Genomic DNA, 12,126 nt, shown 5'->3' with positions numbered 1-12,126 from the left:
CTGGTCTCTGGAGTCATTTCAAACTCAAAGGTAGCCTTTCAGCTTCCCTAGACTTCACTTAAACTGGCATGTGGGGGCATCCTGTTGGTGCATTTAGCATTGTGCAGATTGAGAACGGCAGATGAAAGAATAGAGGCACCTCAGTATTTGTTGGGAGAGTCTGAACTGATCCGTGAAGAGGAAAGGCCAACTCTTTTTCCTTATCCATTGGCATGGTTGGAGCATTCCTGCAGTTAAACTCTAGGGCATGTGGGCATCTGCTTCATAACATGCCCTCCCTGTATCTCTTTCCTTCTGTTCTCAAAATCCTCTCTCCATCCCATAACCATCTCTACTCCAGACCATTGCGTGACTGAGCCTTGAGCCCAGTGACTCAAATTCCTGGCTTTATATCCTCTCATAGCAGTGGGTTCACCACCAGGGTCAGTCCTCAGGAAGCATGGCCAGAACCCCAGCCTCTCTAGGAGAAGATCTTCAGCAACCTGTGCAACTCCACCTTCATCACCCTCATGGCAAAACCACAGGAGACAGCTGCTCCCCCCAGTCTCTTCTCCAGGACCCTGCTTATATCAATTTATATCTGATCACTCATCCTGTGGTTTCTGTGTCAGCTGCTTCATTGAGACCTGGTATTGAAATCCCCTATATCCCAGGCTGAGCCCTAATGGTGGCCCCCAGCAGCTAAATACCTTGAGTTAACTCTTCACACACTCTCTCTGCCCTCTTCCTTTATCTTCCATAACCTTATGGCCTTCTTAGTAGCATGCCTGTAACTTCTGGTTTGCTTAAAAAAGGCATCTGGAAATGTGTCTCATTTCCCCCAATCTCCAAGCCTATCAAAGCAGTCTAAGCAGGCCCTAATTAATTTACTCCTCCAACTGTTATCTAGAGCTGCATGTGTCAGTAAAAACACCAAGAATATAATTCCAAAATGATAATGTGATTGGCAGCAATGAAACTCCCTGATTGCCCTGCGAGAGAGAAATCCACTTAATACTTTGGTCTCGCCTTCCAATTACCTTTTAATTATTTACAAGCTCCACAAGCCCAGCTGGTGCAAACCCAGGAGCTGATCCTGTCTCAGAGGGGCTGCCATAGCAATATAGATTTTAATCAGTGGTGTAGTTCCACTGCTTTATTTTCTACTTTATTGCTTTTCTCCTTCCCAGAAGGATAAGCTTAGCCAACAGTGAAGATGGGTAATTCTTTGTTTATTACTCTGTGTCCCACTAGATAAGGAGCTCCTTGAGGACAGCTACTCTGTCATTCCTTGTGTCCCCAGTGCTAGCACAAGACCAGACATGGAGGTGCTCAGGACAGGTTCACTGTATGAATTGTCCCGTTGGTTTCCCTGACTCAGCTTGCTACATGTAGGGAGGCTGGGCTGCCAGTAGGTTTTGAGCTCATCTGCCTCCCTTTAGACCGCTGCCCTGTAATTGAGAGTCAGCAACAGAGCAGTCTTTGCTGAATATCCTGCTATTCCACAGCAGCTGGGACCACCAGATTGCCATCTAGTATATTTCTGAGTGAATCCAAAGAAGGAGTAAGTGACTCCCTTTGATAATGCCAATTTTTTTTTTTTTTTAATACCATTTTTTATTGCTGCTGTCACAAATTACCACCAATTTAGGGGCTTAAAGTAACGCAAATTTATTATCTGCTAATTCTTTAGGTCAGAAGTCCAAAGTAAGTTTCACTGGGCCTAACTCAAGGTGTTAGCTGAGCTGTTCTCATTTTTGGAGGGTCTGATGGGGATACTTATTGCCTGCCTTTTTTAGGTTTAGAGGTACTTACGTTTCTGGGCTCCTGAACCCCTTCTTCCCATCATGCCAACCTCTTCCTTTCATCAACACATCTCCCACTACAATTCTTATCCTCCGGCTTCCCTTTTAGAAGAACCCTTGTGATCACGTTGGGTCCACCCATATATTCCAGGATAATGTCTACATTTTCAAATCCTTAACTTAATCACATCTGCAAATTTCCTTTTACCATGTATGTTGATGTACTCACAAGTTCCAGAGATTAGAATAAGGAAATCTTTTAGGGTTGGGGAGGCATTTTTTAACTTACCACAGTCTTCCACCTGACACAACGATTTACATTGTCTTTGTGTATAAAGCATTCTCCCCACCTCAACATCCCTGAAAGTTTCAACCCATTAGACCATCAATTCAAAGACCCAAAGTCTCATCTGAATCTCATCAGCTCAAATGTCCTATATCTCATAATCCAAATCATCTGAATCTGGTATGAGTGAGACTCTGCATAAGATCCACCCTAGGGCAAAATTCCTCTCAATATCTATCAGTGAAACTAGAAAATACATGATACCTTCCCAAAATTTAATGGTGGGACTTGCATAGGACACCAGTTACATACATTCACCCACAAAAAGGCAGCAAATGGAAAGGAAAAAAAAAAAAATGAATCACCAGTCCCAAGCTATTTTTGAAAGACAGCCTGGCAAATTCCATTAATTCCAAGTCCAGGGAAAAATCCTCTGTGATTCAAGACTGCACTCTCTGGGTCCAAAGCTCTGCCCTCTGGGTCCAGGGTTCCAGCCTCCGGGCCATCCCTCCATTTCCAGAGAGGATAGCAGGTGTCTGCAGCTGAGTGTTTTTATTATTATTATTTTTTTTACCTTTATTCTTTATTGTAGAATATAACATATATACACAAAAGTGACAACTTTCCAAATGAAATTTAGCAAGTAGCTAGAGAGCAAATTTCAAAGAATATTACAGGTTGCAATTCCACAGTTTTAGTTATTTTCTTATTATGAAATACAACTTATACACAAAAAGGTAATGTCTTTCAAAGTATGATTTAACATGTAGATATATAGGTAATTTCCCAAGTTATTATGAGTTATAGTACCATAGTTTCAGATAGATAATGCCAATTTATAGTTATACATGTCTCAAGTAAATCTTTTTCCTGTCATCAATATTTATATTAGGTATTTCTCTATTTGCTGGCATCACCAATAGAGGGGAAACTGTTTAGTCAGTTTTGCTACTTGTTAGTTACTTAGTCTAATACAAGATTTCCCAACCTTGGCACTATTGACTTTTTGAACCTGATACTTCTTTGTTGTGGGGGGCCATCCTGTGCATTGTAGGATTTTTAGCAGTATTCCTGGCCTCTACCCACTAGATGCCAGGAGCACCCCCAAGTCGTGACAACCAAAAATGGCTCTAGATATTGTAAATGTCCCCTGGGGGCAAAATTATCCCCTGTTGAGAACCATTGCCATAGAAGGAAAAGAAAGAGAGTAAAGGTCTAAAATTTCCCCTGCCGAACAACTCTTTGTGTTTTTCTTACTTCCACACAGGGAGCAGTATCTGAGGGAGGGGTTTGGTCCAGTGATGTCTTGAGCTTCCCTCCTAGGACCCCATCCTGGGTTAGAATGCAGGGAAGGCCCCTAGGGAAAGCTGTGGCTTCAGCACATCAGAGGCATGGGAGTGGAGGAAACAACACCAGTGGGAGCATGCATGGCCCTGACACAGCTGGAAGAACCCTTGTCTGTGGCCTGGGGTCAAGGGCCATCCCCTGGCTGGGTCACCTGGCACCAGACCTTGAAGAGCCTTATTAGACTGCGAAGTATGCATTTCAGTGTATGGACCTAGCTGAATTATTGAAGGCAAAGCACAAGGGGTGTCATCAGAGCCAGGCTTTCAGAAAACTTGTTCTGGCAACGGTGTATAGATGGGTCGGAGAGGGGAGTCTGAGGCAGGGAGATCAGTGTGGAGATTGTTCCCTTTTAATTCACTTGATCTCCTCCCCAGAAGACTCTCATTCTGATAGTCTCTGTTAGAGTAGGTGGTTCTGGAAGGCTGGGAGTGGATTGCATTTTTAATGATGTGAAGCTCTTCACATAATGATGAGATAAAGGGCCCCTGGACTTTTGTGATTTATGTGTCACTCCCAAATTGGAGTGTCTGGGGCCCTCAGGAGCCAGGTCTCATTAGCTGGAACCAAGGAGAAGTCTCATAGATCTCTGCAGCAGTTAAGCAACTCAGCCTGCAGAGCTAATGTGAAAGATAAATAGCAGTTTTCACAGGAGCCACTGAAAACCGGCCTGTTTTAAAGGTCTGGTGATGCCTTCCTGGGCTGAGGGGGGCTGGGCAGCTTTGACACAACAGGCTGTACCCACAGAGGAAGTGGACAGGGCCTGAGGGAAGCAGCACCCAGCAGGCTGCCCTGAATGACCGCAGCTGCAGGTGATAAAACGGCTGTCCAGGGGGAGAAGGGGACAAGGCAGTAACTGCTGCTTTGTGCTGTCTCTCTCTCACTTGTTAACATGTTGGGGTGAATCGACTGCAACAGAGGGGCCTTTCAGCTTGCGGCACCTTGGGTTTCTAGGCCTGGCCACAGTGACTTGCAGCCTGGTGATGCCCCCTCCCGCTGGCGATGTGCCTGCTAGTAGAAGGAGCCTGAGAAGAGTTGGGGACTTGAGGCAGTGCCTAGTCAGGCTCCCAGTCTCCAGCCAGCTGCAGAGAGGCAGTATGGTGGTGGAAAGAGCTCTGGATTGGAAAAGTGTGAAGCCAGATCTAGGCTTCCACTTTTCTCTGTGGACTTGAGCAAATCCTTCCCATCTGAGGGCCACAGTTTCCTTATCTATAAAACGAGAGGGTTCAATTAAGAGTCAGTCTGGAAGTTCCTTGCAAGTTCTGCCTATCTGGATTGCATGCCTGTGTGTGCATGTGTCTGTGTGTGTCTCCATTGAGCTACCAACAAATATTGAGCTACCCTTGGTGAGCAAAAGAAAAAAGGTCTTGTTAACAATTCTATCAAAACAATTGCCTGACTCCCAAGGTCAAATGCTCCTCCCATCCCCCTGCTGAATAAAGTATTTCCTCTTTTGCTGACTGAAGCCAAATTGAAGTAAATATATTGCCGTTAATTCTATTCCTCACCCCCACCCCAAATGTTTCTCTAGACAAGATTGGTTAGATTTCAAAATTCTAATGTCCCTTTTTGCTTACCTTTTGCCCTGTGTATTTGTGTGTGTATATGTATGTGTGTAAAATACATACACATTTCTTTGCCAGAAATAAAGCCTAACAGTTCTAAATAAAATTCTCTAGATGATTTAACTCACTTTGGGTGGTTTCTGAGATATTATTCCCTGGAAGATTTTCCATTTAGTCTTCCAGTACCCAAGGGGGATTAGTTTGGCAGTCTAATAAGCAAAGGCTTATTATGTTGTTATGCATAAACAATATTGTTGTTATGCATAAACAATTCCAGTCTTCTTTCATCAGTGGGGAATAGGAGGTGAAACAGAACTGTGGTCTCATCAAAGAATCAGGATGATGGTGACGATAATTTTGCCGTTATTTTTATTATTATCATCCCGTACACTTAACAGAGCCCTTTCAGCCCATTGTCTGATCTGCTTTTCCCCATAGCTTCAGCTTCTGTGGGGTAGACTGAACAGAGGTTATCACCGTTACCCATGAAGAAGCAGCTCCAAGGTTAAGTGACTTATGTCAGGCCACAGAGTAGAATTGGAACTTGGGTCTCTTAACTCTCAAGCCAGTCCTCTTTCTCTCTCCTGCACTACTACCAGCAGCTCCATCACTTCTCCTCCCTTTGGGACAATGGACAATCCTTTGTCTCCCTTCGGCATTCTAGCTCCCACAGAGAGTGCTGGCCTGCCTCCATGAGCGGCTGTGGAGGGGAGGGTCTGACAGCAGCCAGCTAGTCAATACAGGGTAGAATTCTGCACGCAAGGGGAGTCTTCATCTAGGGTAAGGCCTGTCTCTCAGAGAAGGGCAGATGGGCAGATGTGACTAATTCACAGTGGCACAGAGGTTGCCATCTGTCAAGGCAGGATGGGGCCGGCCCACGGGTGAGTTGCACAGGAGACAGAAGCATCTCGTACACAACCGGAATGCCTTGCTCAGTCCCTGCCCCATCTGAGCACACCAGGGTACAAAGCTTGGTCATGCGGAAGACAAGTTTTGTCCAGACCTCCCTTGTAGAGCTGACCCCTCCCCCCCGAGTTCTGTTCAAGGCTGCCAACTGACCTTGGTTTTCCCAAACGGATTGTTGGATCTGTTTTTGATGGGTATATACAAAGAATTTACTGTGGGAAAAGGGCTTGGTCTGCCTCAAAGTGCAATCTGAGTGTTTTTCCTTCTGTTGTGTGCTTATCTATCCATCTCAGTCAAGGAAATGTTCATGACATATATTGCTTTGCCTTTTGGTGGTAAGGCAATTTCTTGTATATTCTTTGTATCTTGCAGTAAATGGTCTGTGGCTTCCCTTCCTGGTAGATTGATTCTCTCATCCCCTTGCTGAAATATGTTGTCTTTTTCAAAAGAAATAGTCTTTGGGGCTTTATTTTGTAACTTTCCAAATGAAAACGTAAAACTCAAATCTTGAAGTCTCAGGATTAGCCCTTTGTCTGAAGGCAGATCTTTTTCTCCCTCTAGGTGATCCAGCTGCTGTTGAGAAATACACCGTTTGTCTTTTTTCGGTTTGTAATAGTCATTTACTGCCCTGTAACTGGCTATCATTTATCCACAATAATGGAAAGAGAGCCTGGCTTTTGAAAGTCATGATTAATTTGAAAAACCCACCTGTCATTCAATGCAGCCTCTTCCCCTTCAAAATCTTTTATTGGCACTTCTAGCATATAGTAAAATTGGGTTATTTGACAGTTTTGCCTCCTTTGTTCTAAAGTGATCCACAACCCAGCAGATAGTCCAAGGGTTGGTGCAGGGAAAAGTTGAAGTGAGGTTTACCCCATTTACATGATGGGAACACTTTGCTAGGTCTTGGGAGGCTCGTGGCGCAGATGGGCAGTGAAGCTTAGACAGTCGTGCACTGCCTAGCCAAAGGCCCTTGTGTCATTGCACCTCCCCCAGATCAGCCTTATACCCCATCTCCCAGGTGAGCCAGCCAGGTCTGTAGTTCAGCAGTAGGCAAAGCAGAGAAGACACGGCAGGCTCTTGGCCTTCATTTTGTCACCTCATTCTAACTCCTTGGCTAACTTAGCTGTACACAGAAGTTGCAAACTTTCTTAGGAAAGAGATAGCAGCCATACCAATAATTTATTATTAGCCATAGAAGAATACAGCATTACATATTCTGTTGAACTTCACTTAAAGCAATGAGTCACAGCTGGAGTATCAAAAAGTTGATGAATTTAAAATTAGCCTCCCAGTCTGTAGAGCACCCAAAACTTTCCTACATTACGAGTGGGAGTATTAATGGATACAACCACTTTGGAAATCTCTCTGGTTGTATTTACTAAATCTAATCATATGCCAACATATTTCCCAGCAGTTCCACTCCTAGATGTACACCCAACAGAAAGAGTGCTTATGCTCACTGAAAGACACATGCAAGAATATTCACAGCAGCACCATTCATTATAGCCCCAACTGGAAACGACTCAAATGCCCATCAGAAGTATAATGGATAAATAAATGGTGGCATAGGCAAAAAGTTGACTGTTACGCAGCAGTGAATAAGCATGCACCCCTCCTGTGCACAATTGGGATGATGCACAGACATAATAATATTGGTCAAAAGAAGCCAGACACAAAAGAATATATACTCCATGATCCCATTTGTATAAAGTTCAAGAAAATTTACCCATGGTGATACAAGTCAGAAGAATAATTCCCTCTAGGGTAGGTTGGGGTCAGGGGATGGATATTGATTGGGAAGGGGCATGAGGTATTTTTCTGTGGTGCTGGAAACATTCTGTATTTTGATCTGAGTGATCTTTACATGGGTGTTTACGGAAGTAAAAGCCATTGAGCTACATACTTAAGATTAGTGCATTACACATCTGTAAGTTATATTTCAATTGAGATATATATAAAAATAAAATCTCAGGTCAGAAAGGAAAAGTGAATCCACATTATCCACTCAGTGGGCAAGATGATATTTGCACATCCTTTGCCTTTGCCCTGTCTGGTGGAACAGTGTGACCACAGACTGCTGCAGACTGCCAGACCCTGCTGCCTGGTTCCCCAGTGGAAGGTATTTTCTGCATAAACAAGTTGGTGGGGAAAAGTCACCAGTTCTTTCTCTGCTTGCTCCTGAAGAGCAGGGCAAGAATCAATATGCAAAAGAATAGCCAGGAGCCCTGCCTGCCTGGCTGCTTGGGCAATCCCTGGTTAGCTTGGGTTTTAACTCTCCTAGGCTCCCTGGCCAGCCACCCAGCTCTCTTGACAGTCTGGCTAGAGAAATGATTAATGATCTTTTTGAAAGCCAGGAAAAAGCAGCGAGGGTCGCTGGCAGGGCCACGCCCTGGGTCTTGGGCCCTCACCCCTGACCAGTAGCAGGAAGACAACCATGTGAACCTACCTGGGGTCCCTGCCCCCCAATTGCTTCTGGTCTTCACCGGAATGTGCCCATTCTCTGGTGAGGAAGAAGTGGCTTTCCTTCCAGCACTTGTGCCATCTCCCATCTTTGTTGCTAGAGCCAGAGGAAACCGTCTCTTCTCTCTACTCTCATGCCTACTTCCAGCTACTTCCCGGGCTGTCTGAATGCCAGAGCACGGCTTTTGTTTAGCCACATGTGCGCTGGACGCTCCTGATCACAGCTTTTGCTGCTTTGGCCAGTTAGCGCCAGTGCCCAGTGGCATTCCCACCAACAGGGGTTAAAGCCCCAGGAGTTCAGCAGCTTCACTGGGTCCATGGTCCTCATAAAAGCCTTTTACACATCTGTCCCTCGGGTTCCCTCCGGCTCCCTGGCTGAAATCTGATAAGGGACCTCTTTGTTGGAACTGTCAGTCTCCTTTATTGAAGAGGGAACTAGAGACCAGCGGCATTTCTTGGGGTACAGATAAGGCTCTGGATTCCTGTCAGAGGGAGCATGATTAATTACCCTCAATCCTGGGCCCCTGCTTTGATAGCAGTGACTGACAGTCTACAGACTTCCCCCTCAGGTGCTTATGCCCCACTCTGGGAGGTGAGATGGGGTAGAGATTTGATCTCCATTAGGGCCAACACTGGTGACCCACAAAGAGCTCTCTTCAGTGGATGCTTGCCTCCGTCCTGGTTCTCTGTAGGTTGCTTTTGCATTTATTGTGGACGGAATGGACAGAAGCTTGTCCCCTGTTAGGTGAATGGCCTCCTTAGGGGGAGATAAAATACAACCCAGAGAGTGGGCCAGAGACACACACACACACCTGCCTTTTCCTCAAGGCTTCTCACTGAAGCCATTGTTTGTGGGCTGGAACTTCACAGATCTGGTTCTAAGCCACAGAGGAGCCCTTCACAGGAGAAGTTCCCAAACCATCTTACTCAAGGTTGCTTGGCAATATTATTCCATAATTCAGGCATTATTACCCTTTGATAATAAGTTCAGCTATCAAATTTTAAGTTTTTATTCATAAAGTCATAGGACTTTAGAACTGAAAATCTTCTAGTCCAAACTCCTCATTTCACAGATGTGGAAACTGAGGCCTGAGTATGTATCCCTCTCCCCCATTATGTATTGGTTCTTTCTTATCCAAGGAAGATAAACTCAGCTAAAAGATCTTTCCCAATCATTCTTCTTAGTAGAATCTCCTTTGGACAAGGAGAATGGACAAGGTTCGTTAAGCAAAAAGCAAACTGCAGAGACAGACCAAGCTGAGGAGTCTGTTTCTCTCTTGGTGGTTGGAAAAATTAAATCCAGGAAAAGTTTTTGTGTCTGTATTATCTGGGTAATTGCAAAAAACCTAACAAGTAAGAAAACCGTACTATCTAGAGCTAGCACTCAAAACAGCCTCAGCTTTATTTGGTACTGAGGGACCTTCCTTGCACTGAGAGCTACTTGGAGTTTTACAGAGGGCCAGACACAGAAAGAAAACACCCATTCCCCTTAGCAGCTTGATCTGTGGAACCAGGGTGCTTGACCAGCACACAACGGTCCACATGAAGAGAGTACATTCTGGGGTGAGGGAAAGCAGGCTCTCTGGTGGTGCTTGGAAGAGGTCATTTATTGTTTAGGTTTATAACCTTGACTTAAAATGCCACTCTGACCCATCCTTGTCTTTTCAGGTTATATATCTGCCACTGTTTCTCTTGCCCTTAAGCAGTTCTCAGTCAAATGCAGTCCCACTCTGTGTGACTATAAAGAGGCTAAATTTTAATGAAATTTCTGCATACATAATAATGTTGTCCTTCAAAGAAACCATCTCAAATGGTTACCCATTTAGGCCAGTGACTGCTCAGAATGAATTCGTAATTTCTCTCTGGAGAGTTGCCTTCAGAAGAGGCAGTTTGAGCCACGCTAGAAAAATCTGTTGTGGTTTATAGTCACACCATATCTTCAGTCAAAAACAGTATAAATGGCCCAGTCATTTCATCCTGTTTATCTGGCTTGCCTCCAAATGAATGCTATTTCCAAAAGCAAGGTCCATCCTCCATGTTTGAGATGTACCACCGTTGCAGAGGTTCTAAGGAAAATTGCAAAACTCGGAAAACCATTCGCAAAAGGAGTTCCAAAAACACTTGGGGTCTGGCTCCTGAGGTGACAGTTCTGAAGGACAGTAGCACTCCCTTCGTGGTGCAAGCTTTGCTTTGTTGGTTTGGTATTCAGTTTTCAGAAAAGGGAGAAATCTGTGCTTGGTAGATCACAGGCATGACTTAGCTGCCTTCCCTTTGGCACTACTGTGTGAAGTCATGGTTTCTTTACTTTCTCAGAGCCCCCAGATCTCCAATCTTCTGCCTTTCCCCTTGATGGAATCCTCTTGCTAGTCCTCTCCTTATTGTGGGACCTGGAAGAAAGGAGCTTGACCACTCTGGACCCCTCAGCTCCCTGGTCTGGGTTATAAGACCATGCCAGTGAACCATGCTAGCTGGGACCTGGGCAAGAAGGTGACTCCCATGTGGGACTCTCAGTGTGAATCACTTAAAGCTGTGATGGGTCTTGGCAGGCACAGCACAAGCATGAGGGACATGTGTTTGAGCTCTACAGAGCTGGTTGCTATGACTCTGAAAAGCATTTTTTTTTAATCTGCGTGATAGTTTAATTTATTAAACACTATAATGTGTGAAGGAAAGACAGTTCCTGCCTTCATAGAGTTTACAGTCTTCCAGGGAGACCAGATGAACATATATGAAACAATTAGAGAATAATTATAATAGAAATTCTGAAAAGGACAAAAATCTATGTGAACCAGGATAGTAAGAAAATTCTCCCAGGAGGGAGCAGACATTGAAGAATGATGTGAAAGACTGAACAGAGAAAAGTCATTTTAGGCTTGAGAAGGGAAAGCACAAACTAAAAAGCAGAGGCACAAATGAGGTTGATATGGGGGTGATAAGGGAAGACCCAACTAATTGGAATGAGAGTGACTTGTTGGGATATGCTTGAAAGATTTTCATACGTAACTTTTATAAGGGAGTGGTGGGAACATGGGTTACAGATTGGATATGTGGGATGGGTGGATAGGCAGTAAGTGTCTTTGTAGGTTTTAAACAGTGAAGTGAGTGACATGATCAAAGTGATGTTTCCAAATGATTGGTAGCAGTGTGCAAATTGAGTGCATAGATACGAGGTTGTTACAGGCATCTGTTTATGAGCCACCACATGCCTGGTCTAGGGTGGTGCCTGTGGATCTAGAAGGAAGACATCTTTGAAAGGTATCTCAAAGGAAGAATCGATGGCGCCTCCTAACAACCTAAAGGTGGGTGATTACGGAGAGAAACCAGTGCTGGCCCTGAGGTTCCTGTGACCTCAAAGAATGATGGTACTGCTGGAAAAAAAGAAGTGGAGGAGAAAGGGAGCTAGTTTAGAGGGATGAAAGTAAGCTTGATGTGAACATTCTGACTTGTAAGTCAACAGGTCACACATGTGAGGGTGTCCTGGAAGCTTCTGGATATGTGAGCCTTTGGGGACCTGTACGAAGGGTCCTGTTGGGGAGCGCGGGCGGTCCTCCCAGAGTCTCCAAATGGAGGTAGGCATCAGCCCTCTGTTGCCTGAGGGTCATTTCTGTCGCTTCAGGCCTTTGTCTTTATGGCAGGACTAGGGATTACTGTCTGGAATAGCACAGGCAGAAAAAGTTAACCAACACATGAGCTGGGTATCTTAGGGAGTATACCAGTAATCCCCTGATATTTTACTTAGGAATTGAACTCTATGACCCCTTTGTCCTTGACCCTACAG

At 44.7% G+C, this 12,126-nt stretch overlaps 1 protein-coding gene across 1 annotated transcript in view; it reads left to right on the top strand.

The window, feature by feature from the left end:
• ARID3B (AT-rich interaction domain 3B) overlaps nt 1–12,126 on the top strand; it is a 74,477-nt gene that overhangs the window by 52,016 nt on the left and 10,335 nt on the right. The gene's annotated exons all lie outside the window — the stretch shown is intronic.

This window comes from Choloepus didactylus, chromosome 4 (assembly GCF_015220235.1).
Source record: "Choloepus didactylus isolate mChoDid1 chromosome 4, mChoDid1.pri, whole genome shotgun sequence".
Classification (NCBI taxonomy): Eukaryota; Metazoa; Chordata; class Mammalia; order Pilosa; family Megalonychidae; genus Choloepus; species Choloepus didactylus.
This window is presented reverse-complemented; position numbering and strand designations above follow the sequence as displayed.